Source organism: Mustela putorius, unplaced genomic scaffold (genome assembly GCF_011764305.1).
Source record: "Mustela putorius furo isolate JIRA1106 unplaced genomic scaffold, ASM1176430v1.1 tig00000139_pilon_pilon_pilon, whole genome shotgun sequence".
Taxonomy (NCBI): Eukaryota; Metazoa; Chordata; class Mammalia; order Carnivora; family Mustelidae; genus Mustela; species Mustela putorius.
The window spans coordinates 1,555,009-1,581,292 of record NW_025421293.1 but is presented as its reverse complement, the minus strand read 5'-3'; the positions used below and the strand labels follow the sequence as shown (position 1 = coordinate 1,581,292).

Here is a 26,284-nt window from a genome sequence, read left to right as displayed (position 1 = left end):
AAGTGGTAGGAGTGTTTCAAAGAAGGGGGCATAACGAACATGCCAGGTCTGCCGGAAGGCCCAGAAGAGATGGACTGAAATGGACCATTGGATTTAGCAACATTAAGGTTAGTTAGCAACTTCAAGGGACCTTGACTAGAGTTTTTTACGGAGTAGCAGGGATGGAAGTCAGGCCGATCAGATCGAATTCAGGAGTCAATGTGAGGACAGACAGATGGCAGTGAGGGAGTGCAGACTACTCTTCAAAAGGGTTATCCACGGAGGGGAGAAGAGAAAGGAGTTAGAAGCTGGAGGGGCAAGGGTGTGAACAGAATTTCAATTGCTGTTTTTAGGGTGAGAGTTGTCTTAGGAGATTTGTATCCTAATGGGATGTTACAGTGGAGAGAGAGAAGCTGAAGAACTTTTGATACGTGTTCTCTCCCCAAGCCTCATAATGGTCAGGGAGGTGGCCACAATTCCTACTTTATAAGGGAGGGCTGTAAGTTATCAAATTTAGAGATTACATAGTAAATGGTACAGTTGGGTTCAAAGCCAGGTCTGTTGGACTGCAACATGAGTGCTTTTCCCACTGCTCTGTGTGAGACATGGAACATGGCACACTGGTTTCTTTAGATTCAAAGACCGGTTAATATTGAGTCAGCATAGGGGCGCCTGGGTGGCTCAGTGGGATCAAGCCTCTGCCTTTGGTTCAGGTCATGATCCCACCGTCCTGGGATCCAGTCCCGCATTGGGCTCTCTGCTCCGCAGGGAGCCTGCTTCCTTCTTTCTCTCTGCCTGTCTCTCTGCCTACTTGTGATCTCTGTCTGTCAAATAAATAAATTTTTAAAAATCTTTAAAAAAAATATTGAGTCAGCATATAGGATGGACCTAAGGGCTTGAGGGTGCCCAGGCTCCACGGGCTCAGGATGCTTTGGGACTCCGATGAGCATCCAGACAGATGCTAGCATGACCTGACTACGATGTACGTAATGGCAAATGGGTGGACGGACGGCACCCATGGGAGAAGGGTTAGAAGTACGACCTATTTCAGGGGGGCCTGGGGGCTCACGATGGAAAGCCACCATGCGATCTGGCAGCCAGGGGAGCCCAGAGAAGATGCTTTCCCCAAAGCCCCCAGCCCAGGAAGTGCAGACTGAGCAGTCCCCATCTCTGGGATTCCAAGAGCAGAGAAGAACTCCTGTGACAGACGGGCTGACTGCAGCACGTACGGGTGCGGCGGGGGAGGGCCAGCAACCAGAAAGACTGCAGATCCCGGTGTCTGAAAATCCTCTGCTTCTGCGTTCTTCCAACGCAAAGTCCTGACTGAACTTAGGCACGCAGAGACAGGGAGCCGGAGCGTTTTTACTCTATTTGCGAGAGCCGGTCCCTTCACCTCCCTTCACAGGGAGCTCCGTGAACTGGCTGCGGGTGAGGACAGGGAATCGGCAATTAATCATCTTGTTTCCATCCTAGCGAAAGTCGAGGGTAGGACTCTGAAATAACCTAGTCGCCTCTTGGCTCGGACTGACAAGCCTCTTTTCATTTTCTGTGAAAGAATTCTGATGGACTCTCTGTGGTGAGGTTGACAGGAGGCAGGTGGGACAGTGACTCTGATTCATGGTTAAAGCTGATATTTTCCCTGATGGCAAGAGATTGATCATTATTGATTCTGGAACGATGAAAACATGAGGCAATCTGAGATGAAAGCATAAACGTGAAAGCAAAAAGGGTTGAAAAAGAAAACAAAGTCTTTGGCGGTAGGGAACTTGAGAATGAAATATTTTGCCCTCCCCCCACCCCGCCCCAAACACCACTCCCAGTCCTGGACACTCCCCTCCACCGCTGCAAGGCTCTTGGCTTACTATCACCTCTGATCACAGAAAACCCCAGATGCTTTCCTCAGCTCACCAATCACGAGCCCTCAGATTAAGTAACCTCAGTTCTCGGACAGGTGAATGCAATTTCCAGGGGGTGACTTAGACAGAAATGAGCTGGTTGAGTCTTTGGATTTTTGTTGTTGCTGTTACCGATTATTTGAATGGGGGAGGGAACATAGAAGTGTTTTCATTTTCAGACTGAAAATTTGGGGTGCACCTGGGTGACTCCGTTGGTTAAGTGTCAGACTCTTGATTTTGGCAGATGCTTTTTGGCAGATGCTTAATGACTGAGCCACCCAAGTGCCCGTGCTCTTTTTTTTAATTTAAAGATTTTATTTATTTTTTTATTTGAGAGAGAGAAAGAGAGAGTAGGAGAAGGGGGAAGGGAAGAGGGAGAGGGACAAGCACGTTCTCCGCTGAGCAGGAAGCCTGATGTGGGGTTTGATCCCAGGACCCTGAGATCATGACCTGAGCCGGAGGCAGAGGCTTAACCCACTGAGCCACCCAGGCACCCCAATATATATCGTTTTTTAAGATGAGCTTTTTTCACTCAGCCTAAAGGCCTTTGAGATTCACTTACATTCCTACACATATTGATAGTCTACTCAGTTTTTTGTTGCTGAGCAATACTCCATTACAAAAATACCACAGTTGGTGTGTTTACCAGCTGATAGAAAATGTAGGTCACTTCCAGTTTTTGGCAACTGTGAAAAGAACTGCCATTCACATTCAGGTGCAAGTCAATGCATGTGTGTGCACAGGTTTCTAACTCAACTAAAATAAATACTTAGTGGGGTGTTGGGTCCTGTGTTAATCATGTGTTCAACTATGTAAGAAACTGCCACATTGTTTTCTAGAGGGGTTGTACCACTTTGCATTCCATGAACAATGTCTCAGCATTCCAGGGGCTCTGTATCCTCACCCACACTTAGTGTTATCAGAGTTTTTGTTGGTTTCACTTGTTTGCTTGTTTTATTTTAGGCAATCCAGACAGGAATAGCCTGTGGTTTTAACTGCATTGCCCTCTAATGACTAATGATGTTTAGTGTCTTTTCATGTGTTTTATTCTTCTCTGTGCTTTCAAGTATCTTCTCTGGTGAAGTGTCTGTTCATATATTTTGCCCATTTTTGCACTGAGCTGTTTACTTACACTTTGTTAATTTTTGAGAGTAATTTGTATATTCTGAATACGAGTCCTTTTTTAATGTGTAATTTACAGATATTTTCTCCCACTCTGGTTCTCCTTTCATTATCCTGTTAGGGTTATTATTCTTTTTTACAAAGCAAGAACTTTTGATTATTTATTTTCATTATTTTTTGCCCATTGAACTATAATTGGCACACAATTTTCTATTAGTTTCAGGTGTGCATCATACTGATTTGATAATTTAATATATATTTTTTTAAGATTTTATTTATTTGGCAGAGAGACAGAGATCACCAACAGGCAGAGAGGCAGGCAGAGAGAGAGGGGGAAGCAGGCTCCCCGCCGAGCAGAGAGCCCGATACGGGGCTCGATCCCAGGACCCTGAGATCGTGACCTGAGCCCAAGCCTCTGCCTTTGGCTCACAGAGCCACCTAGGTGCCCCATGATTTGATAATATATTATGAAATGTTCCCCATAAAGAGTCTAATTACATGTTGCTTATATACAAAGTTATTGCAATTTTATTGACAATATTTCCCCATGCTGTATTTTACACCTTGAAGACCAATTCATTTTATAATGACAAGTTCGTACCTCTCAATTCCCTTCACCTATTTCAACCATATTCTGCCACCCCCCTTTCCTCTGCTAGCCCCACATTGTTCTCTGTACCTATGAGTCCATTTCTGTTTTGTTTTGTTCATTTTGTTTTTGAAATTCCACATATGAGTGAAATCATATGATACTTGTCTTTCTGTGTTTGACTCATTTCACTCAGCATTATACCATCTAGGTCCATCCATGGTGTCACAAGTGTCAGGATTACATTCTTTTAATGGCTGAATAATATTCCAGTGGGGGGGCTGTGCGTGCAAGGGCACACACATCTGTATCCATTCGCCCACTGATGGACACTCAGGCAGCTTCCATATCTTGGCTGTTGTAAATAATACTGCAGTGAACATAGGAGTGCATATATTTCTTTGAGCTGCTGTTTTTTGTTTTTCTCAGGTAAATACCCAGAAGTGGAACTGCTTTTTTTATGGCTCTATTTTTAATTTTGTGAGGAACCTGCGTACTGTTCTCCACTTCATCCCCGTCAGCAGTGCACACAGGCTCCTTTTCTCCACAGCGGCTATTTTCGTCTTTTTGAAAACAGCCGATCCAAATGGTGTGAACTGATATCTCATCAATCTGCCTTAAAAGTTTTATTTTTGGTGAGGTCCAATTCATCTGTTTCCCTTCATTGGTTGTGCTTTGGTGTCATACCTAAGAACTCTGCTCAACCCAAGGTCATGAAGGTCTTCGCCCAGTACCAAGGCTACGAGTTCTGATTTATCCCCTGTGCTTTCAACATCAGCTCAGTTTACAAACCTCTGCAGTGCTCTTCAGATTGTCCTGGGCATATGCGGCCCACTGGCGGGTCTACAACCTGGGAGGTTGCCTGTACTACAAACCAGTCCTCAAAACCCTTATGATGCTGTTCAGAATCAGATCCGTGCTTGCGCGACCTGGGAGTGAGCCCAGAAATTCATAAGGCTTTATGCTGTTGCTTTTTCAAGGTCCCCTCCACTGTGTGTGCTCAGTGCCTCCCTTCCTGGCCTTCTGGCTAGCAAGTGGAGCTTCAACTTCCTCACTCTACTGTACACTTTCCACAGCTGCGTCTGCAAGGGAGGACAGAGAAGATACAGAGAGGAGGGGAAAAGGCAACCAGCTGGACAATAGAGGAAGTAGGAAAAATAACCATTACTTCCAGGCTCCTGGCACAAAGACCTACCACGATGCTGGTGCCATCACAGCCGTCTCTGCTTCAGGGCCAGAAGACAATGGAAAACAAACACACAAAGAGCAGGGCATCCCCCATTCTCTCCGTCTTGTAGGAGTATGCTTCTGATCCCACAGACCCAAAACAAGTGTCCTCCGGAGGGCTCTCCTTTGCACCTTGTGGGCACTTTGGGAGCTTGGGGTGATCTTTGAGTCCGGGTCAGGGAATAAAAATGGCAGACACGTGACTGTCCGTTTGGTGGTACTCTGAGTTCCCCAACCCACCTGCTGGTGTTTGCTTCTCAGAGATCACAGACAGCTGCACCAGGCACATTCTTCAGTGACCCTCTGTGAGCGCTCACTCCGTATTCAGGATTAGAGCCTCTCACTGTGAAATTAACTCACACTTACCTAGTGACTGGTAATCTTCCTGTAAGTTTGTGGGTCATTCCAATCCACTCCTTAGTGAGGAGCTTATTCTAGTTTTCGCCTATTTCTCTATCAGGCCGCCTGTATTTGTCTCTTGGTTACTTGGTTATTCTTCATATGTTTTGGAGCTGTCGCTTTATGTACATACGTATGCGTGTGTGTGTGTGTGTGTGTATGTGTGTGATGCATGTATGTATGTTCTCCCAACCTGTGACTGGTTTTTTTTGACTCGCCTTACTAGTGCCTTTGCATGAACTGACTTTACTTTCTTTTTTAAGCAGGCTCCACACCCAGCATGGAGCCCAGTGTGGACCTTGAACTCACAAGGTTGAGATCAAGACTGAGCGGGTATCAGGAGCCAGATGCCTAACTGACAGCCCCACCCAGGCACCCCCAACAGAGTTTATTTTAAATATAGTCTTCACCGTCAATCTTTTCCTTTATGATGGATGCTCTTTGTATCCGGTTTCAAAACTCTTTTCCTCTCCAAGGTCATCTTTATGATCTTTATGATCTCTCCCATATTCTTTTTTTTTAAAGGCTTATTATTTTTCAATTAGCAATAATTGTGCATTGGATAAACCTCACTGGCTACAATAACGTCACTGCACAAAGCTGTAGAAGCCTTATTATTTTTAGTTTTTGCACTGAGGTTTACAATGTGCTTGAAGTTGATACTTGCTCACAGTATAAGATAGGGGTCCAGACTTAACACCTTTGGAAAAGCCATCTTTCCTTCACCGCACTACGGGTTCACCATTGCCGTAAATGAACTCATTGCAGACCTCATGTTGGTCTGTTTCTGCAACTTCCATTTTGTGCCATAGGCTTCATTTTCTACTTGCCCTGGAAACCAAGCCCGGCCGTGAGATAGACGTGCTGGAGAAGCCACACCACACACAAGGGTCAATGAAGGCATTTCACTCCTCGATCAACTGGTACCCCGTCCCAGTTCCTTCCTCTCTGCTCCACTATCTCTTCCACGGGGACTTACTTAAAAACACCTAGTCAGGGCTCCTGGGTGGCTCAATCAATTAAGCATCGACCTTCGGCTCAGGTCATGATCCCGGGGTCCTGGAATCGAGCCCCACATCACACTCTCTACTCAGCGAGGAGCCTGCTTCTCTCTCTCCCTCTATCTGCCATGCCCCCTCCTTGTGCTCTCTCTGTCAAATAAATAAATAAATAAAATATTTTTTAAAAATAAAAATAAATAAATAACCCCCAGTCTTTGTGACATGGAAAATACACAGCTTAATTCTCCCCTTGGCAAGAACTATCCTTTCCGTGCTGATGACACTTAAATCCAGTGGAACAGGACGGCTTTTCACATTGGGCCTCCCGTGGGGAGTCACTAATTCCATCATCTGGTCTCTAACGCACGAATGCCTGAAGTAGGGGCAGCCTATTCTCAGGGGCCACTGGCCAGCAGCAGACGGCCGGATGAGAGCAGCAGAGAAGAGTCCTGTACCTCCCAATGGACTTAGTGGACTGGGAGTTGGGCATCTCACTGTGCTCTCATCCTGGCCTGTCGGAAAACAGCTCAGCAAGGCCCCTGTCGAAAGTTTTCTCATCTGTCAGGGGCCTTCTTTGTTAAGCCCAGCAATACCAGGATATACAATCCTGGAGCGAAAGGGAGACTTTTTTACTTCTCGGGAGGACTTGGTTCTCCCACCCCTCCTAGCAGTGTTGTCCGGATCCATGAAAACAAGTCTGGATTCTCCAAGCCTATGTCTATGGGTCCCCTAGAAGGGGCAGAACACACTTCTGCTCAACCTTTAGAACTGATGGTAATGGTAACAGCTTTATGACAAGAGTCCCTTTCATTAGACTTCCTGTTAGCTTATCTGTGAAATGTAGCAAAAGGGAACTTCTTCCCCGGTAGGAGACCTGACCCATCAGCATGTACCTTGACAGGCTCTATCTCCCACCCAACCTCATAACAGATATCGCTCACAGCAATTCTTGACTGAGAGATCAGATCCTCAGATCACCCTCTACACATCGCCAGACCTCTCAGATTGGTTTTCCCTGTGATGGGTGACCTGGAGTGTTAAGCCCTCAGATGCTTCTTCTTTGGGGTCCTTGTAAGTCAGAAAAGATGAGTATAGGCTGCCCAGCCTGAAGTAACTCATTCTACAGGAAGCTGTGGCCTTATCAGATGTTAGGACAAACAGCAACCTGAATGATTTGCCCTCCTCCTTCGTGATCCGGTTTAGTAGCGTCCTTAGAATGTCCATCAAAATGACTAAGAATCTTCTCCCAAAACATGAAAAATATGGGCATCCAGCCCTTCCAGTAAGTTTTAATTGTATACATAGAAAAGAGATTTGGAGTTTAGGGCATCTCTATATATTCTAGGCTTTTGACTTTTTACGTTTCTGATTGTTTGGGGGGGAAGGGTATGTGCCGGGAATACTTACAGCAAAGACGAGACAAATGCCACTCCACCCCCATCTCTACCAGCATGAAGAGGACCACGGTCAAATTCCATGGTTCAGAGGACCAGAACCCATTTCTAATCCTGATGCTCTTCCGTTCCTTGGCAAACTGAACATGATGTATCTTTGTTATAACCCTCCACTTTACCATCAAGGTGCAAACACCTACAAGGCTATCTGGCCCCAATGTTATTTTTTTTTTAAATTATGTTCAATTAGCCAACACATAATAATCATTAGTTTCTGATGGAGTATTCCACGATTCATCGATTGTGTCGAACACCCAGTGCTCATCACTGCACGTGCTGCCCTTAATACCCATCACCCTGTGAGATCATTTGTTTTCAAAGAATTTCACATATCGGCAAAGTCAATTCTCCAAACTGGATGTGGATCCAATGAACCCATACTTGGGCTACGAAGCTGTATGGAGATCACTTTCCATTCATTCACTCTCAGTGCCAGGAGGTGTTGTGGGAGACACTGGGTAAACAAGAGCAAAGGAAAGAAAGACTTGGAAACGGAGCTCCATTCCCTGAGGACCTCTCTTCTAAAGACAGGTATTTAAACCTTAATAGAAATTTGCCTACCAAATGTATTTATAAATAGAAATGAGTTGTGCTCAATGATAGCATATGAGATATACGTGAGGAAAACACCACCTATACTTCTGCCCTGGGAATGAGCTTCAAAGACCAGTAATTTGCAATCTCTTTCCTGCCATAAAATGCTTAGCAGATTATGTTCACATTTGCACCACACTCCCATGGGTACTGTTAAATAAAATTCCCAAATGACTCTCTTTGTTAAAAAAAGAAAGACAGATAGAAATGTATGCTGACAATTCTCCATTTTCCATCCCCCAATCTGTTCTCTGCCCGCCCCCTCTGTTCTGGGCCCTGGGAAGTTAATACCTGGGGGCTGCATCTCCTAGACAGCTTACATCTGGATTCCAGTTGGGTGAGACCAATGGAAGACAATGGCAGGAAATCCGAGGGCGTGTAAAGAGAGAGGTCAGGGTGTTTCTCCCCCATTCACCTTCGGAAAGAGTCCCGCTCTGACAGTGGGAACGGCCCCTGGGGGGCTCCTCTTCCAGCTCCAGTGGGGTTCCAGTAACCCTTTCCTTCCAGGGCTTGGAAAGTGGGAACATCTTCCATCTGGGTGAGTCTCAGGGAACCTCACAATCTCGTTTGTCCCTTAACCTGCCTACACTATGTAGACATTAACGCCTCCTCATCTGTACCAGGGCACATTCTGTTTCTTCATGAAATTCTGATACAAAATGCAAATGAGAGGGACGTTCTTATAGGAATAACCTGAATCCACTCACACGGGCACAAAAAAACTAATGTTAGTAGAAGCAAATTACTTGTAACAAACGTCTCTACCGACACTGCCTCCACACTGGGGCATGGCTGAGCAGACCAAGCTGTATCTGGTCCCTCTGTGCTCACGACCATCACACAGAACGACATCCCGGACTATTTAAAGACTGAACATGTCCCCTCATTTTAACCCTTTACAATGGTGATTTTACGGGTTCAACACAATGAGACTCACTAGAAAGAATTCAAATTCCACAAGAATATTTCATTATCTAGAGACGTTCAAAGTTCTATCTTGGCCACCTTGAGGAAAAGACTTTTCTCCCACATCTTCTCTACGAACTGCTGAACACTCAAAGCCAGTTTTATTGGCCGCTGCCACAGCAGATGGGGGTCTTTCCCTTCTTGTGCCTGACCTGTCAGAGACTGCCAAACCCCAAAACCAAAATAAACAAATAAGGCAAATCCTGATGAGAATAACAAAGTGATAAGGAAAAATGAAATCAGAACATCAGAGCTTTCATCAAGGCGACACTTACTCAAAATGCTAGTAACCTTGAAAGATTCAGGTACAATCCATTCTTATACAAGGATCTAAGTTTGGCTTTCAAATGCTGTAATGAGGACAGGTCTAGACATCGGTATCTGAGACTTGAAAGTGGTTTTGAAGTTTTGGAATCTCAGACCCCAGGGGACCCTGGAAAGTTTACTCTCCTCAGTGTCACAAATTAAGGTCCCCTGTCCCAACAGTAAGCTCTAAGTAACTTTCTTTTCCTCTTTTTTTCTCTCGTCTGCTCTTCATCTCCAAATCCTACTCCTTTTCCTTCACCCACTTGGTCACCCCCTCTCATGTGTTTGATGTATGTCTTTAGGCGTATTCTTCTATAATTTTAGTTATGACAGGTAATCCTCTCGGGGCACTTATTATGTGTTCCCAGTGGTTCACGTACATTAACTCATCTTATCCGGGTAACAATGCAATGAGGTTTCACCATTTTACCAATGAGAAAACTGAGGCACAAAGAAACTAAGTAGCTCACCTACGACAAGCACTAAGTGTGGAACTGGGATTAGAACCCATGCATTCTGGCTCCAGATTCCATGTTCTTATACCCTCTGAGGCACAGCCTCCAGGTATGGGTCATTTCAAATGTCCATGTGTTCTAAACTACATAAATATATCGTGCTATGACTCTCACGGTTTCTGACTTTTTGACTAAAGAATTCATTTTCATGATTTACCCACATCGCCATGCATGCACATCTGGACTGTTGCAAAGTGTTTCATATTATTCATACCTACCCATTCCCCTAGGGATGGACACGGAGGCCACCTCCCACCCACAAAGAGATAGTAATCAGCATCCTGCTACATATGCTGTTTTACAGGTCTATGTGAGAAGGTCTCTCGGAAGAAGACCCAGCCAGGATTTGAGGGCACTTGCCCACTTGATATCATCAAATATTTACAGATCACCCAAGCGGCTTTTCAGCTGAGTCCAGGAAATATTCATTCATTCATTCATTCTTTGCCTACTCTGCGAGGCCCTGAGACAGAAACTGAGGACATAAGCGCAAACACGGAGGATTTGCACACTATCCGTACCGAGCTCAGGGGCTAGCTCCTTGTGAACTTGAAGTGTTTCCACCAGACAGAAAAAGACAAATACTATATGATCTCACTTACATGTGGAATTGGAAAAACAAACAAACAAACAACAACCTTGAACGCACAGATACACAGAACAGATTGGTGGTTGTTAGAGGTGGGGTCAGTGAGTGACTGAAATGGGTAAAACGTGGTTAAAATGTTAAAAAAAAAAAAAGGAGAGGGTATGACCCTATGTAGTTTTATCCTGTGACCATTAAATCACTTTCAAAAAGACAACTCTTCATTCCCTTCCGAAGTATAGATATATTTACTTTGTGGAACATTTCATTCAAAGTGTATGCCCGTCTTCCTCTGTATAAATCACAAGTCTGAACTCAGACAAATTCTAAATGAGGTGGTCCTTAGATATAGCTCTTTCAATATTAGCCAATGCAACATTCTATTATCTAGGGGGTGATCTGTAGGGGAGAATAGGGTTTTATTGACTTGGGATGAACTCAAAATCAGCACCTTAAAAATATCACAGTGGTGTAAGTTGGTAGAAATAGCTTTTGAGGATTCAAGAAAAAACAGAAATGCCTACTGGCTCACATTTTTTAAAAGGGTGTCTTCAATTACTTAGATACAACTTTTGGAAAAGCTCGATCCTCTGTGTGTGCTCTTTCCTTCACCTTCTATAAAACAACACTAAAAACTTCCTCCCGTTTGCAGACTATCGTGAGTCAGGAGTATATTTACCAGATATCTAATTCATTCAAGAAAGAAGAGCTTCTGAGTTAATATTAAGAAACAATAAACTAACAAAGAAAAGAAAAACAGCACATAAAAAACAGACTCTTGAATACAGAGAACAAACTGGTGGTTTCCAGAGGAGAGGTGGGTGAGGGACGGCTGACACAGGTGAAGGGGATTCAGACGACACTTACCATGATGAGCCCTGAGTGGTGAGTGGAGTTGCTGAATCATTATACTGCACCCCTGAAACTCCTGTGGCACTGCACATTAAATATCCTTGAATTTTTAAAAATAAGTAAAAATTTGAAAAAGAAAAAATAATAATTAACAAAAAATACTAAGTGGATATGATCTACCACTGGTTTATGTCAGAACAGCAGAGAGATATGTCCTTGGTTCAGCTTCCTTAATGAACGTTGTTTCTGGAATATTCTTTGACACAATGTCATTGACTTTTATTAAGAACTGTTTAAGAACAGGGGTGCCTGGGTGGTTCAGTTGGTTGAGAGTCTGACTCCTGGTTTCAGCTCAGATCATGATCTCAGGATCATGAAAGTGAGCCCCACATAGGGCTCTGTGCTCAGCACAGAATCTGCGTAAGATTCTCTCCTTCCCAGCTGAGGTGCCCTTCAACAGGTGAATGGATAGGGAAGATGTGGTCCACATATACAATGGAACATTCCTTAGCCATCAGAAAGGATGAACACCTGCCATCTGCACTGACATGGACGGGGCTGGAGGGGGTATGCTGAGTGACATAAGTCAAGCAGAGAAAGACAATTACATGGTTTCACTCATATGTGGAACATAAGGAATAGTGCAGTGGACCACAGGGGAAGGGAGGGAAAACTGAATGGGAAGAAACCAGAGGGAAACAAACCATGAGAGACTCTGGACTCTGGGAACCAAACTGAGGATTGCAGACGGGAGGCGGGTGGGGGATGGGATAACAGAATGACAGGTAGTGAGCAGGGTACATGTGGTGATGAGCAGTGGGTGTTATATACAACTAATGAATCACTGAACACTACATCAAGAACCAATGATGTACTACATGTTGGCTAACTGAACATTAAAAAAAAAGATTCTTCCTTTCTCCCTCTGCCCCTTACCCCGCTTGTGCATGGGCACATGTGCTTTCTCTCTCCCTCTCAAGTATATAAATAATCTTGAAGAACAGTATCTTTGAAACTTATTCATGTGTTATTCCAATAATGAAATGGACAAACTGTTAAAAACGGACACAACCCAAATATTAAGGCTAAAATGATAAAACACATAGAAGAAAACACAGGAGGCCCTACCCGTGTTAGGCAAAGATCTCCAGATAGGACACATAAAACATGAACCATCAAAGAAAAATACAACAAACAGGACTTCACAAAAATTAAAGACATCTTTTTTCAAGAAGTACTGTTAAGACACAAGCCATCATCTGTCATAAATTTTTGCAAAACAAACACCGGTTAAAAAATCTGTGTGTAGAATACCTAAAAACCCTCAAACTCAATAAGGAAAAAGTCAATACAGTAAAATATGGGCAACAGATTTAAACATTTATATCACTAAAGAACATTGAGCAAATGTAAATGATAGTATCAAGTGCCGGCAAGGATGGAGAGTAAGCGGAACATTCGTCTGAGGCTAGCAGGAATTATAAAGGGCACAGCCGCTTCGGAAAACATTTTAGCAGTTTCTTATCAAGTTAAGCACATACTAAGCATATGATAGAGCATTCCATCTAGGTATCTACTCAAGAGAAATGAAAATACACATCCACATAAAGACCTGTATGTGAATGTTAATAACAACTGTGCTTATAATCACTCTGCACTGAATGTGTGTGTGTCCCCAAAATCCTATGTTGAAATCCTAACCCTCAAAGTGGTGGTATGAGGAGGTAGGGCCTCTGGGACATTATTAGGTCATGAGGAATGGAGTCCTTATGAATGGGACTAGTGCATCATAAAAGAGACCCCAGGGAGCTCCCTTGTCCCTTCCGCTATTTGAGAACACACTGTAAATATGGCTGTCTATGAACCAGGAGGCAGGCCCTCCCAGAATAAAATCTGCAGGTACCTAGTCTTGGACTTCTCAGCCTCCAGAACGGTGAGCACAAATTCCTGTTGTTTTAAGCTGCTACTGGGCTATGGCATTTTTGTTATAGCAGCCCAACTGGGCTAAGACATACTGCAAACCGGGAACAGCGCAGATGTCCACTAACTAGTGAGGGGATAAACAGTGTGTGCAAGCTAGAGTAGGGCTCTGGGGGACTAAGAAGCAATCAACAGGAAGGGACTATGGATAGACACAATACTGATGAACCTCAGAAGCATGATGCCAAACGAGAAAAGACAAAATGATGACATATTGTATGACCATTTATGGGACAGAAACAGCAAAACTGTGGACAGTAAGATCAGATCAGTAGTCGCCAGGTGCTGGGGCTGGAGGAATGAGTCCAAAGGGGCATGAGGAACTTTTGGGGGTGATGGAAATATTTCATATCTTTCTTGGGGTGGTGGTCACACACACACATGTAAGCTTATCAAAATCCATAGAACTGTACATCTAAAAGGCATTTGGAATTTAGATCTCTAAATATTCCATCCAGCGTCCTTTCTACATGGAACCACAGAAGAAATGTCTCAATACCAAAAATGGTTGTATTTCTCTTGAGTATTGGGGTTGCTGAAGACTATGAATCATATAATGGGTCAGAGTTACCTTCCTGCTTCAGCTGTGAAAGCAAGGAGCTGGGTGTCTGACATGCACTAGGTATTACCTTTGACATCATTTTATTTCTCCTACTGTCATTTGACTTTTGACCTGATTCCTTCCTAACAAATTCTTTTATCTCAATGTGATCTATGTACCTTTCTGAGACTAAGTATTTTCTTTATTGTGGTATAGTCTACACAACCAAGCAAATAAATACACTATGGGATATCTGATAGATCATATAAGTGTCTCCTCCTGACAGGTGCCATTAAAGTGCATGCTATAAAATCCCAACTCATGGAAGCATAGTATCATGTAATACCTAACTTGTTTTATTCATTTGTGGATGCTTCCCTTCACAAGGAACGAGGATCAAACACAGCATTATTGGGACAAAGTCAACAGAATGGTATACAGGAAAGAGAGGCCTAAGGAAGTTTATCTTGGAGAAGAGAAAAGACAGGGCATATACAAAAAAGCTGTCTTCAAATACTTTATAGCTCATCAGGGAAGGGAGAGCTGAATTAATTCTGATTTATTCTATTAGCTTGGGAGTGGAATCAATGGGTGAAGGCTGTTCCAGGACCAACGGGGGCATAGTATGCAGAACATATGTCTATGGAACAGAGCAAAGGTGTAATGTATTATCCAAGGAAAGAGTTTCTGGCAGTAGATAAAACCAAACACGGGTTAGATGATCACTTGTTTGAGATCTCATACAAAGATTCATTTAGATAAATGGTCGCTCCCTTCAGATCCCAAGATTTAATAGTTATTTAATTCTATCAGGAAACAGTATCCTTCCAATAAAGACCAATTTATTTTGACCATGCAAAGACCATTATTTTTTTAACTTATCCATTTGCTTTAAAATATTAAGTCGTATCATAATGCCAATAGGTTAGAACAAGTAAAATGTTTGTAGCAAGCAAACAGCCTTACAGCTATTCTGGGAACAGGCCCTTAAAAAAGGAGACACAGAATCATAACTAGAGTTTGAGGGACACTTCCTTGCAAAATATACCCTTTCCCTGCACGGCCAACTGCCGTTTTGTGCCCTCTGGAAATAGGCAGGCAATAAAGCACTCTGAATGGAAGTTAAAGTAATTTCCCATTTTGTCCTTGTGCTTGAACACTTAGGCAATAAAGCTTGTGACATTTTCAATAAAAAGCAGAGAAGGAGAAGTGCTCCTTAGTCACGGAAGAGCATAAGCCAGCATCATCCAGCATTCTCCCATTTGACAAAGCCCCATCTTTGCTAAACAGCCAGACCTACGTTTTAAAAACTCACTTCCATCAGCACAAGGGACCTTAGTATACCTGGTTCTGCAAAACCATGAGCTTACTTCAGGCTGGCTTGAATGCCGAGAGTTCCAAGGCTGGGTCAGTTCACCCAAAATTCCCAATGGACACAAGTAACTGGTGAGAAATACCCAGAAGGCATTTTAGATCTCACAAGCAAACTAGGAACTGAGCAAAGGTGAGTAAAAACGATACAGTAGTATGACTGGGAATTACAGACACCTAGCTACAGAAGACAACTGAAAAGGAGGCAGGAGGCGGAGAATGAGTGTGTTTACTGGAAGGTACAGTCTGAGAGAGATCAAAAACCAAGGACCTGGGCGCCTGGGTGGCTCAGTGGGTTAAGCCGCTGCCTTCAGCTCGGGTCATGATCTCAGAGTCCTGGGACCGAGTCCCGCATCGGGCTCTCTGCTCAGCAGAGAGCCTGCTTCCCTCTCTCTCTATCTGCCTGCCTCTCCATCTACTTGTGATTTCTCTCTGTCAAATAAATAAATAAATAAATCTTAAAAAAAAAAAAAAAAACAACCAAGGACCTGAAGAGACATTTTTTTTTCCCCAAAGAAGACATCTGAATGGCCAACGGGTCCATACAAAGATACTCAACACATCACTTCTCCTTAGGAAATGCAAGTCAAAACCACTGTGAGATACCACTCACACGTGTTAGAATAGCTAATACCAAAAAGATAAGCGATCACAAGAGTTGAAGAGGATGCAGAGAAAAGGGAACCCTTACTGGTGGGAATGAAACTGGTACCAGCACTGTGGAAAACAGTATGGAGGGTCCTCAAAGAAATAAAAATAGAAATACCATTAAAAATTCTACTTATGAGTTTCTACCCAAAGGAAAGAAAATCATGTCTCAAAGAGATACCTGGAGCCCCAGGTTCACTGCAGCATTGTCCGCCATGGCCAAGAAACAATGTAAGCATCTCTCAACGGATGTATGGATGGAGAAAATGTGACATATATTGGAATATTTTTTGGTCATAAAATAGAAAGAATCTTGCCATTTTCAACATGGATGAAACTGAAGGGCATTATGTGAAAAGAAGCCAGATTGAGAAAGACAAACATTGTATGATGTCACTTATATATGGAAACTAAGAAAGCTTAACTCCTAGAGTAGATTGGTGGTTGCCAAGGGTTGGGGGTGAGAGAAATGAGGGAAGTGGTCAAAAGGTACATCCAGTTAGAAAATGAGTAAGTCCTAGGGATCCAATGCGCACCAAGTTTTGCGATACTGTACTGTGTACTTGAAAATTGCTAAGAGAGTATTCCTTCAACTTTCTCAACAACAAGGAAAAAATGTCAGCTCTGTGAGGTGATGGAGTGTTAGCTAACCTTATTATGGTCATCATTTTGCAACGTATATGTATATCAAATCATCACTCTGTACACCTAAAACTCAGGATGTGTTACGTGTCAATTATATCTCAGTAAAGCTGGGGGGGGGGGTCACCAACAAGAGGAGACAGATGATGTCAGAGCACACTAGCCTCACCAGACAGTAACATTCTCCACAAACTGCAAAGACACTTCTCCACGGCAAAGATGGTTCATGTCAGTAATTTCACAAACCTTAAAAGGTTCCACTATGGGATTAGTACTGCTAAGTACCAAAGTAAGTATTTTATATACATTTTGCATGATCCACACGACACAGCAAGAAGCATTATTATAATCCCCATAAGACAAGTGCAGAAACAGGTTCTGATGCTTCAGCTATCTACGTTCAATCTAAATAAAAATCGGTGATTAGAGGTTTCCTACCCACAAGGGGACCCAACAAATGGACCAGAATGGCCTCCAGACATCTGAACGCTGATATATTGGAATTTTCATGTGTCTCTCTGGAACCTTCAAGTCTTCCATGGAGACACAGGTCAACCCTTAACACTGACATTCCGCCAGTTCTGAACCTCGCAGAGAGTAATGCATATTTGCATTTTATTGCACACCTGGAGGAAAACCAGCTTCGTGCATATCTGACTTCAAAGGGGTTTGCCCAACAGACTTCAAGTTATGTGGCCTTTAGAAAGAACCATCATATGGAAGGTTTTTATGGTTTTTTTTTTAAATTGTTTGAGTTGATATCCGGAGGGAGACCATTTTCATCTTCTCATCTATTTATGTCTGCTGGGAGAAAGTTCAGGCACTTCTACTCATGCAGAGAAAAACAGCCGGAGTGTGAATATTTGGTCAAAGGTGCGTCCACTTCTCTGCTGGCTCTGTGTCATTAGTGACAGATGATGTCAGACAAAGCTGTCAGATGAGATGGAGAAGGTACGCGGGGAGGGAGCCATCAATTTCCAACTTAGGAATGTAGCAGATTTTAATCAGCTCCTCTCCCTTGATTACCAGGCAGCTTTTGATTTTGAGCTTCAGTGAAGGGCGCATGGGCTTGGCAGTGATCGACAGGCCTTTTCACTCCCCTAATTTGGTTCGGTAAAGCAATCAAGCATCACTGGCTGTCTCCACTGCAGTCAAGAGAGGCTCATTTGCAGACCAGCAAAGCACGTGGCCAGAATGTGGTCTCTTGAGACCTCTTGTTTGCTCCCCAGATTTTGGGGCTCAGAAGCCATCTCATGTTAGCTCAAGGAAGGAGCAACCATGCTGTCAGCACTGAACCCCAAGAGACGCCCAGCAGTCACAGCCATGCTTGCCCTTCAAACCCCTCCAGCCAGCCCTGAACTGGGTGGCCCAAGCCTAGGCTTGGTGGTCCCACAGCACCTGTGCAAGTAGGTGCTCAATGCATTTTTTTCAAAAACTACTCTGTGCTACTTAACAGGTGCATTTCCTGGAAATTGAATTCTGCTTCAAGTGATTCCTGTTTCTGATGTTTGCACCAAAGGAAAAAAAAATGGATAAACTCATAGATACGGGTCTGTGACCCAGAATCCAGCAAACTCAGTGTGTGGTTTGAGCAGAAATGTGTCCTTTCCTGGTTCAAGATGTAGGCTTTTGAAACCAAAGATGCATTTGTAAACTGTAAACCCTCATTAAGAATTTTGGACCTGGCAGGTTTTTAGAATTTATGATGACTTGATGTGAGTACGGCCTAAGCCCTCCCCTTCATTATTACCGCAGTGCTGCGGGAGCAAACAACAGGGTAAATAAAACTACAGAGCTATATTTAAGTAACTCGAGAAGAAAGAAAAGTGCTAGGGACTTTGGCAGTTTAATTGAGGGTATAAAAGGATGCTAATTATCAATGTGTCTCAGAGCTTCCATTTAAAAACACTTCTTACAAGTAGCAGTTAATTCCAATTACCTAGATACACAAAAATATGGTGAAACACTGTGAAAAAACCTCATTTCTTGAGAATGCTTATGTAATGAGAGCTCTCTAACTAACTCAGGCTGACCTTGCCCGTGTTGTCTGAAGGGACACAGTTCAACCAAATGTGCAGTAAACATAGTGATCGTCTTTATGGATCGGCTCTCCTTGCAGTACGGACACGACGGGAGTCCTGCTTTCTCGGCTCCTGGGGAGGAACGGATGGCCGGCTCTCTGAGGCTGGGGGGCACCTGTTCCACTGCTTTCTCGGGGTGTTTCCTTCTGCTCCTACTCAAACTGACCATTCCATCCCTGAAGACTCTAGGACAGGGCTTGGTGGACAAGAGTGACATGGGATACCCTGTGACCTGATCTGTTGGCAAGAACAAGGGGGCACATACCGGCAAGTTCTAAGGAAGCAGCCATCCGCAGAGACAGCTGTAACTTGGGAAATGTAGGAGCAGATGTTCTTTCCCCAGCCATGCTGCCAGCTGGAAGAAACACACCCAGCACTGGGGAGGGGGGAGAAGAGCAGGTCACAACCGTGTCCCTGCAGCCCCGGCCTGGACAGGGGAGTTCTGCCTAGATGAGCAATTAGGTGGGAAGCCAGCACAGGCTCCAGGGACGGCAGTTCTGGGAGCTGAGACCAAGGCTCCCGAGATACACTCTTCCTGTTCCTTCTGTTTGGGAGAGGAAGGGCCTGTCCTCCAGCCAGGACCCCCCAGTGGGCTTCGCACCAGCAGGGCCTTCTGGTGAATCCAGTCAGTCTCTGGCTCGGTCTCCTCTCATCGGAAAGACGGATGTTGAGCATTGAGAGATGTGCGCTTCTAGGCAGACCCACCCCCAACAAGCAGGGCCAGGGAGAGCGCCACAGTGGAGGCACATGCCTAGAAGGGGATTTGAACCATGTTCCAGACTCCTGCCACCCATCCAACTTTGACCCCTCCGGTTTGCGACATCTGGGTTCCAGGTCATTAAGAAGAATGAAGTTTAAATGATAACCAGGAGAGACGTCTGCACCCCACGCTCACTGCACCGTTATTTACCACGGCCAAGACAGGCAAGCAGCCCACGTGTCCACTGATGGACGAGGGGCACAGAAAACATGTGTGGGTACGTATATTTGTGTGTTATTCCACCATAAAAAAGAATGAAATCTTGCCATTTGCAACAACATGGATGGAGCTGGAGGGTATTATAACTAATGAGAGAAAGGCAAATACCCCATGATCTCACTTAAATGGGGAACCTAAAATCAAACAAAAACCCAAACTTGTAAATACAGAAAACAGATCAGGGGTTGCCAGAGGTGGGGGGTGGGTGGGGGAAACAGCGGCTCAAAAGGTGTGAACTTGCAGCTGTAAGATAAACTAGTCACGGGGATGTAATGTGCCAGCTGGCAATGCTAGTTAACGATACTGTCTTGTACACATGGAAGTTGTTATGAGGAGAGATCGTCAAAGTTCTCACCAGAAGAAAATAAGATTATAACTACGTGTGGAGATGGATATTAACTAGACGTATGGTAGTGATCACTTTGCAGTACAAATACTGAATCTCTGTTGTTCACCTGAAACTAATAAAATATCATGTCAGTTATATCTCAATTTTAAAAACCCCCCCTCAAAAAAAGAATGAAGTGTAAGTCCAACGTCAGAACCAGTATTTACATTCTCTCTCCTGCCCATCAGCCCTTGTAGACGTCCCTGACATGACCAACACCCGCCGTGTGCTTCATGAGGACACCTGTGCTCTTGAAGACCCCGTGTTTCTCAGACCCCTTCAATGCGTGACCTGTCACGTCCTCTCCTTCCTCCATCTTCCCTTCTGATACCAACTCCAGTATGAGACACAGTCACCCATTACATGAAGGTGTCTCTACTGGAAATCTCGAGGACACTCCAGTAATGCTCGACTTAGTGTTCCACGAGAGACCATTTCCAACTCTACACAACTGATTTAGAGGATTCTCAAAATAAACCTTTTTTGGGGGGGACAGGTATTTGGGCCTAGGTCAACCAGTGTCTTTGGACAGTGATTTCAGTCAAGAACAACATCATAACATCATCATCATCATCATAGAACAAAATGCTGTGAAACGTATAAGGGCTGAGAATAAGGCTGCATGCCCGGTCAAGGTGAGCACGAAAAGGTCATGGACAGTACGTGTCTCTGAGTAGGGCTGACCAAGAAAGCAGAGGAAAAGGCAAACCTGGCAGCGGGATGGGTCCTCCTGGAAGCCCTTACTTCAGAGGAGTAGGTGAAGGACGTGGTCTGGGACCACACATTCCCGGTGCTGAACTCTGTTCCTTTTCCCAAAGCTGCCCACTCTCCAGATGCAGAAACACCAGAAGGATTTTGTCTTTGAGTGGTCGTTGCCTCTACCAGTTCCTACATGGAAACTGGCCCAGGTTCACAGCATTTGGGAAAAGAGGGCCAGCCAGTGGAAGGGCTGGGGTGTGCCCAGAAATGAGGTGAGGTAGGTCCTGCCTTTGACACTTACCCTATTTGAAAACAAGGAGGACTCACGACCGGGTCAAACTGCTTCCTCCAACCAGACACCGTAGTCAGAGGGGCTGGTATACGGCACTCAGTGTGACAGGCCTGTCACATGGATGGCAGACACCTGCAGGGTCTTACCACACAGATGCATGTGACACAGTGCTCACAGAAAGCAAGGCAACTTGCAAATTGCAAAAAGAAAACAAAATCATCTGTCTTCATGCCTATCACAGTAAAGCCAGCCAATCCATATGTTACCTGCTACCAAAGATGTGTCTGAAAGCGAAGTACAGGCTCAGAATCTGAATTTCCTGCTTGTGTCTGGAAACTTCCCCAGATCCCTGGTGGGAGTCTGAGCCCACTTCTCTGTCCAGCTGGAGGTACTCACCCAGGACCTTGACTCTTGAGCCAGTGTTGCAAAGAATCAGGAACTCTAGAGAGTTCTTTGGGGAGCTGGCCGAGGAGCAGCCGTGGCCCGAGTTCTGAGGTTTGGAGGGAGCACGAGCTATGCCTCCAGAGATAAGCAGCAGAGGTTGTGGGGTCCTCTGGGCCCCATCCTTGACAGGCCTTTGTCAACCAGCCTATCATCCCAATGCACAAAACTGGATTCATTCACTGCTGTTGGCTCCTGGAGCCCCAGGCAACACGACAGACCCACCCTCATTTCTGTGACGGCTGTTTCACCAGCAGCATCATGACGCGTCCCACACTTAGCGGCCTCGCGGGGAAGACTTCGTTGGGCAGCCTCTGACTCTCGGTTTCGGCTCAAGGCATGACCTCAGGTCCTGAGGTTGAACCCTGTGTCAGGCTCTGTGCTCAGCATGGAGTCTGCTTGGGATTCTCTCTCTTTCTGCCTCTCCCACTCATGCTGTCCCCCTCTCTCTCTCTCTCTCTCTCTCGCTCTCAAATAAATAAATAAATAAAATCTTAAAAAAAAAAAAAAGGAATGAAGTTGTTCTTAACCTCAGGAAGCTAAAAACCTAGCAGGAGGGCACCAGTCACGTTGGCACTAGCAGGGCAGACTGTGAGCGCCACTCCCAACCCTACTCCGATCTAAGGGAAGGAAAAAGCAAGGCAGGGTCCCGTTGAAGAACAAAGTCGCCAAAAACTGAACCAAAATTTAAGGCACAGATTTGCACTGAATGTGAGAACCTGTTGGCTTCAGGTATGGTGACAAAGAGAGGTAGCAGGGGCCTCCTGTCCTGCTGGGAAAAAAAGACTCAACCCGCTCCACATACAATGGGAAACCTGAGAGGACACCAGCCCCCCTACTCAGGAAAGGCCATCAGGTCCCCACAACCCTCTGGGTAGACACAGAGCTAATCCCAGGGAGACCAGAGGAGGCAAACAAAATTCATTCCAGGGCATGAGCCCGGATGCCCTGGGGGTCATACTGTGTCTCTGATAGTATCAGGGTCACCCGAATTCCAGATAATAATCAGTGAGGACATGGAAGTGGCAGTCACAGTCTTACTTAGGGGATCATAGAGACACCGGATAATTCTGAACTTTGTAGGAGAATGCTAAAACACTTTTTTTTTTTTTTTTGACAGAGAGAGAGATCACAAGTAGGCAGAGAGGCAGGCAGAGACAGAGGGGGAAGCAGGCTCCCTGCTGAGCAGAGAGCCCGATGCGGGACTCGATCCCAGGACCCCGAGATCATGACCTGAGCCGAAGGCAGCAGCCTAATCCACTGAGCCACCCAGGCGCCCCGCTAAAACACTTATTTTAAAATGTAAAATAATAGAAATCTAGAGCTTCCAACTCGAGGAAGAAAAAAGGTGTGTGGGTGTTGGGGGCATGCAGTGTGCTCAACACGTAAAGAATGCAACCGCCCGAGGGCAACGGACAACCCGAGATGAGGACGAACACGAGGTTCCAAAGCTGACACTAATCTCCTCCCGGACCCCTACACAAAAAGGGGATTTAATTTATCTGTTTAAAGACAGACTACTGGTGAATTTTTAAAAACCCAGCTCCCGGCTGCTCATAAAGACAGACCCAAGAAAAAAATACAGAGGAATGTTAAAAAGAAGTGGAAGAGAAGTATGTCAAAGAGTGGACATGAATAAATCATAATCTCCGAGGTGGGGAAGATAATAAAACCAAACCAAAAAATACTGGTTTGAGAAAACCAATGATATAGATGGGTCTCCAGCTAATCTCGAAATCGTCCGGTAAATTATTAAGGATCAACAAGGAATCAAAGCAGAGATCTCTGGCAAGGAGATCGACCGGAGAAACGACCTGGCTACCTGCCAGCAAAGTCCGTCGATTCGAGTGGAACAGAACAGGTCGGTCAGGCCTTGCAGAAAGAGTCGGGTCTTCCTGGAAAGGGCAGCCGAGAGCGAGCGAGACCGGGCAGACAGGACCCGGAGAAAGGAGGAGGCCGAGAAAAGAGCAGGAGTCCGACCGAGAAGCGTCAGATGCGCGGTCAAGGCCGCAGGGTGCGTCGTCCACTCTAGGCTGCCCCAGCACGGGGACCCGCTCACCCCACGAAATAAACGGTAACAGGAGAGAGAATTTGGTGAGCTCCCCTCAACGCTCACCTTACGCAAGACAGCAAGAATGATGTTGTGAAGGGGAATGATCTGAGTTACATACAGGGGGTTCCCAGGTCCCCGAGGACTCCGAGGAGGACCTGAGCAAAGCTAACGGGTCCCGGCATCCAGGGCTGCTGGCTGAGCCCGCTGAAGAAGAAAGCCACGGGGCAGCAGATCCTGCAGTCACATAGCTACACTCTGTTCTACTCATTTCTTCTAGATGCTTCTCCTGGGGAAAGACGGAGCAGCTCTCTCTCCTGGGATGGTGGTGTCTGGGCTGGAGTTGGCCGCAATCTAGGCTTAAATTATTCTCTCTACCTTTGCTGTTACCCAGAAGCCCTGAGTCACCCAGAGGTAGGAGTTGAACAGTGAGTCAAACAGATCAAGAGAAGGTGCACCATCCAATCGAAACCTTGGCAAAGAACAGGAGCAGGCAAATCACCGAAGAGGAAAACCAACGGCCGATGCCCAAGGGGGCGGGGTCACCCTCTCCAGGGCTAAAGGCAGAACAAACTAAAATGAGCACAAAATCCGTTTCATGCTCTGCATCCTGGCAAAGGGTGAGCTCATGGATCAAGGTGTGCAAGGCCCACGCCAGGGCCGTTCGCTCTCCAAGGGTCCACCCTGGAGATACTGAGGCACAGACTCATGGTGGTTGCGACAACAGCACAAAGACTTGCAGATGATCGTGAATGACCAACAGCAAGTCATGGGGTCTATCAGTGACAGTACAACGGACTACCCTTCGGCATTTAACATAAGCTTAATCGACACGTAGCAACATGGATACATCACAGAAAGCCTCCTGAGTAAAAATAAACACCCAGCTAGTTGCCGTGTTCCTCCATCTGGATGGGACTTCCAGAGGAGAAGCTGTCGTAGACACACAGCGTGTGGGAATCCGGTGGCCTGGAAAGGAAGTCTTGATTCCAAGGCCATGTCGATTTAAGGGGACTGCAGGTATCACTTCCTGTTGATGCCCCCCCTTTTTAAGGCTTCTTGTTGTTTCTCTAGAAGTCTCTACACCTAAAGTGGGGCTCAAACTCACGACCCTGAGTCTGCATTGCACGCACCTGACTAAGCCAGCCAGGTGTCCCCTCCCATTGTACCGTTTACAAAAAGCTGCAAAACCAGAGTACTGTTTACAGAACATATGCGCGTAGCAAAAGTACAAAAATATGGGAAGATAAAAAGCCACTTTGACATAAGAGAAGCCAAGTCTCTAATATTTAATGTCTTAAATTCTGAAGCAAATATTACTGTTTGTTCAATATGGGTGACTTGTTACACAACACCCTGGTATGTTTGTTCTGTCCTTTCCTGTATGAGTGAAATATTTAATACTTAACAGTCTTGTGGACAAAAAAAAAAGCCACAGGACCAGCAGGGTTTTCTTCTAGGGGCAGAGGGACATGGCTGTCACCGGGTATGTTTTCAAGGGGCAAAAGGAGACAAAAATAAAGTGGTACTTTGTTGATGTCACCAGTGGTGCTTATTCAGCATCCTGTTACCACAATAAAACGCTGGTTTCAGGCAGGGTGGCCCGTGGGCTGTTACGTAAGTGACACAGGCCACTGTAAGGACATGGGGGTAGGGTGCTGGGGGCAGGAACACAGATGGGCTTCCTCAGTGAGGACTGACTGAGGCAGAGGCTTTGCCACAGGGCCGGGGGCGCAAGGGTTTCCTGGGGTCTCAGGAGGAGGGCAGGGAGGGAGGGGCTGTCCTGGCAAAAGTGTGTGCCCGTGGGAAGGCGTGGAGGTGCGTGGAAGTGTGGTATGGTCAGGACCGTGGGTAATTTTGGAGGCTTGCGGGGTAGGCTGGTGAGGGGGGTGCCGGGGCCTGGGCTGATGAGGAAAGCAGGGCAGATGGAACAGCGTCTGGAATTCAGACTCTGTCCCGAGGGAGAAGTGGAGTCTTTGAAAGATTCTGAACAGAAGCATGACCTTGAAGGCTCAGCCAGGTCCTGTGACTTTAGACAGATAAATGTCTCAATGCGCCTGAACGGTGGGCTTGTCTCTCACTCAATGTCTCCAAAGACAGGGACTCCGAAGTCTCCACCCTTCATCTGCCACAGTGCTGCGTGAACACAGCTGGGCGCAGAGAAGGGGACTGCCCTAAGGAGGGACAGACAGGAGGGGAATCAGACCCCAGCCCTGGAGCCCGACAGGCACAGGGGACAGGGGAGGGGTGGCAGTGGAAGGCTGCATCAGGCTGGCAGGACACGTGCCCTGATGTAGCAGTCCACACCACACGGGTCTAATAACGGCGGCCGCAGTCATCATCGCCATCAGGGTCACCATCACCATCATCATGACCATCACCATCATCATAAGCATCACCATGGCAAACACTGATACGGTGACTTCTGGGTGCTGGAAGCTATTCTAAGGGGGTTACACAGTTCAGTTAACCCCATGAGGCAGGTAAATCATGACCCTCACTTTAAAGATGAGGCAAAGGAAGCAGAGAGAGGGAGAGGGAGTCGGACTGTGGTCTGACAGGTCAGAAGGAGCACATGCGGAAACTACGGACAGCCTGGGATCCTAACTGCACACTAGGCTGCCTCTCAAGAAGGAGCATGGATCGGGAGTGTCCTGCCAGGCAGAGAAGAGGTGGCAGGGGGTGAG

The 26,284-nt window shown here is 45.6% G+C and overlaps 1 protein-coding gene and 1 pseudogene across 3 annotated transcripts in view; both read right to left on the bottom strand.

Annotated features, from left to right (window-relative positions):
- Nucleotides 1-26,284, bottom strand: part of CALN1 (calneuron 1) — a 459,316-nt gene that overhangs the window by 124,677 nt on the left and 308,355 nt on the right. The window lies entirely within an intron of this gene.
- On the bottom strand, nt 5,699-5,813 carry LOC123390729 (annotated as a pseudogene).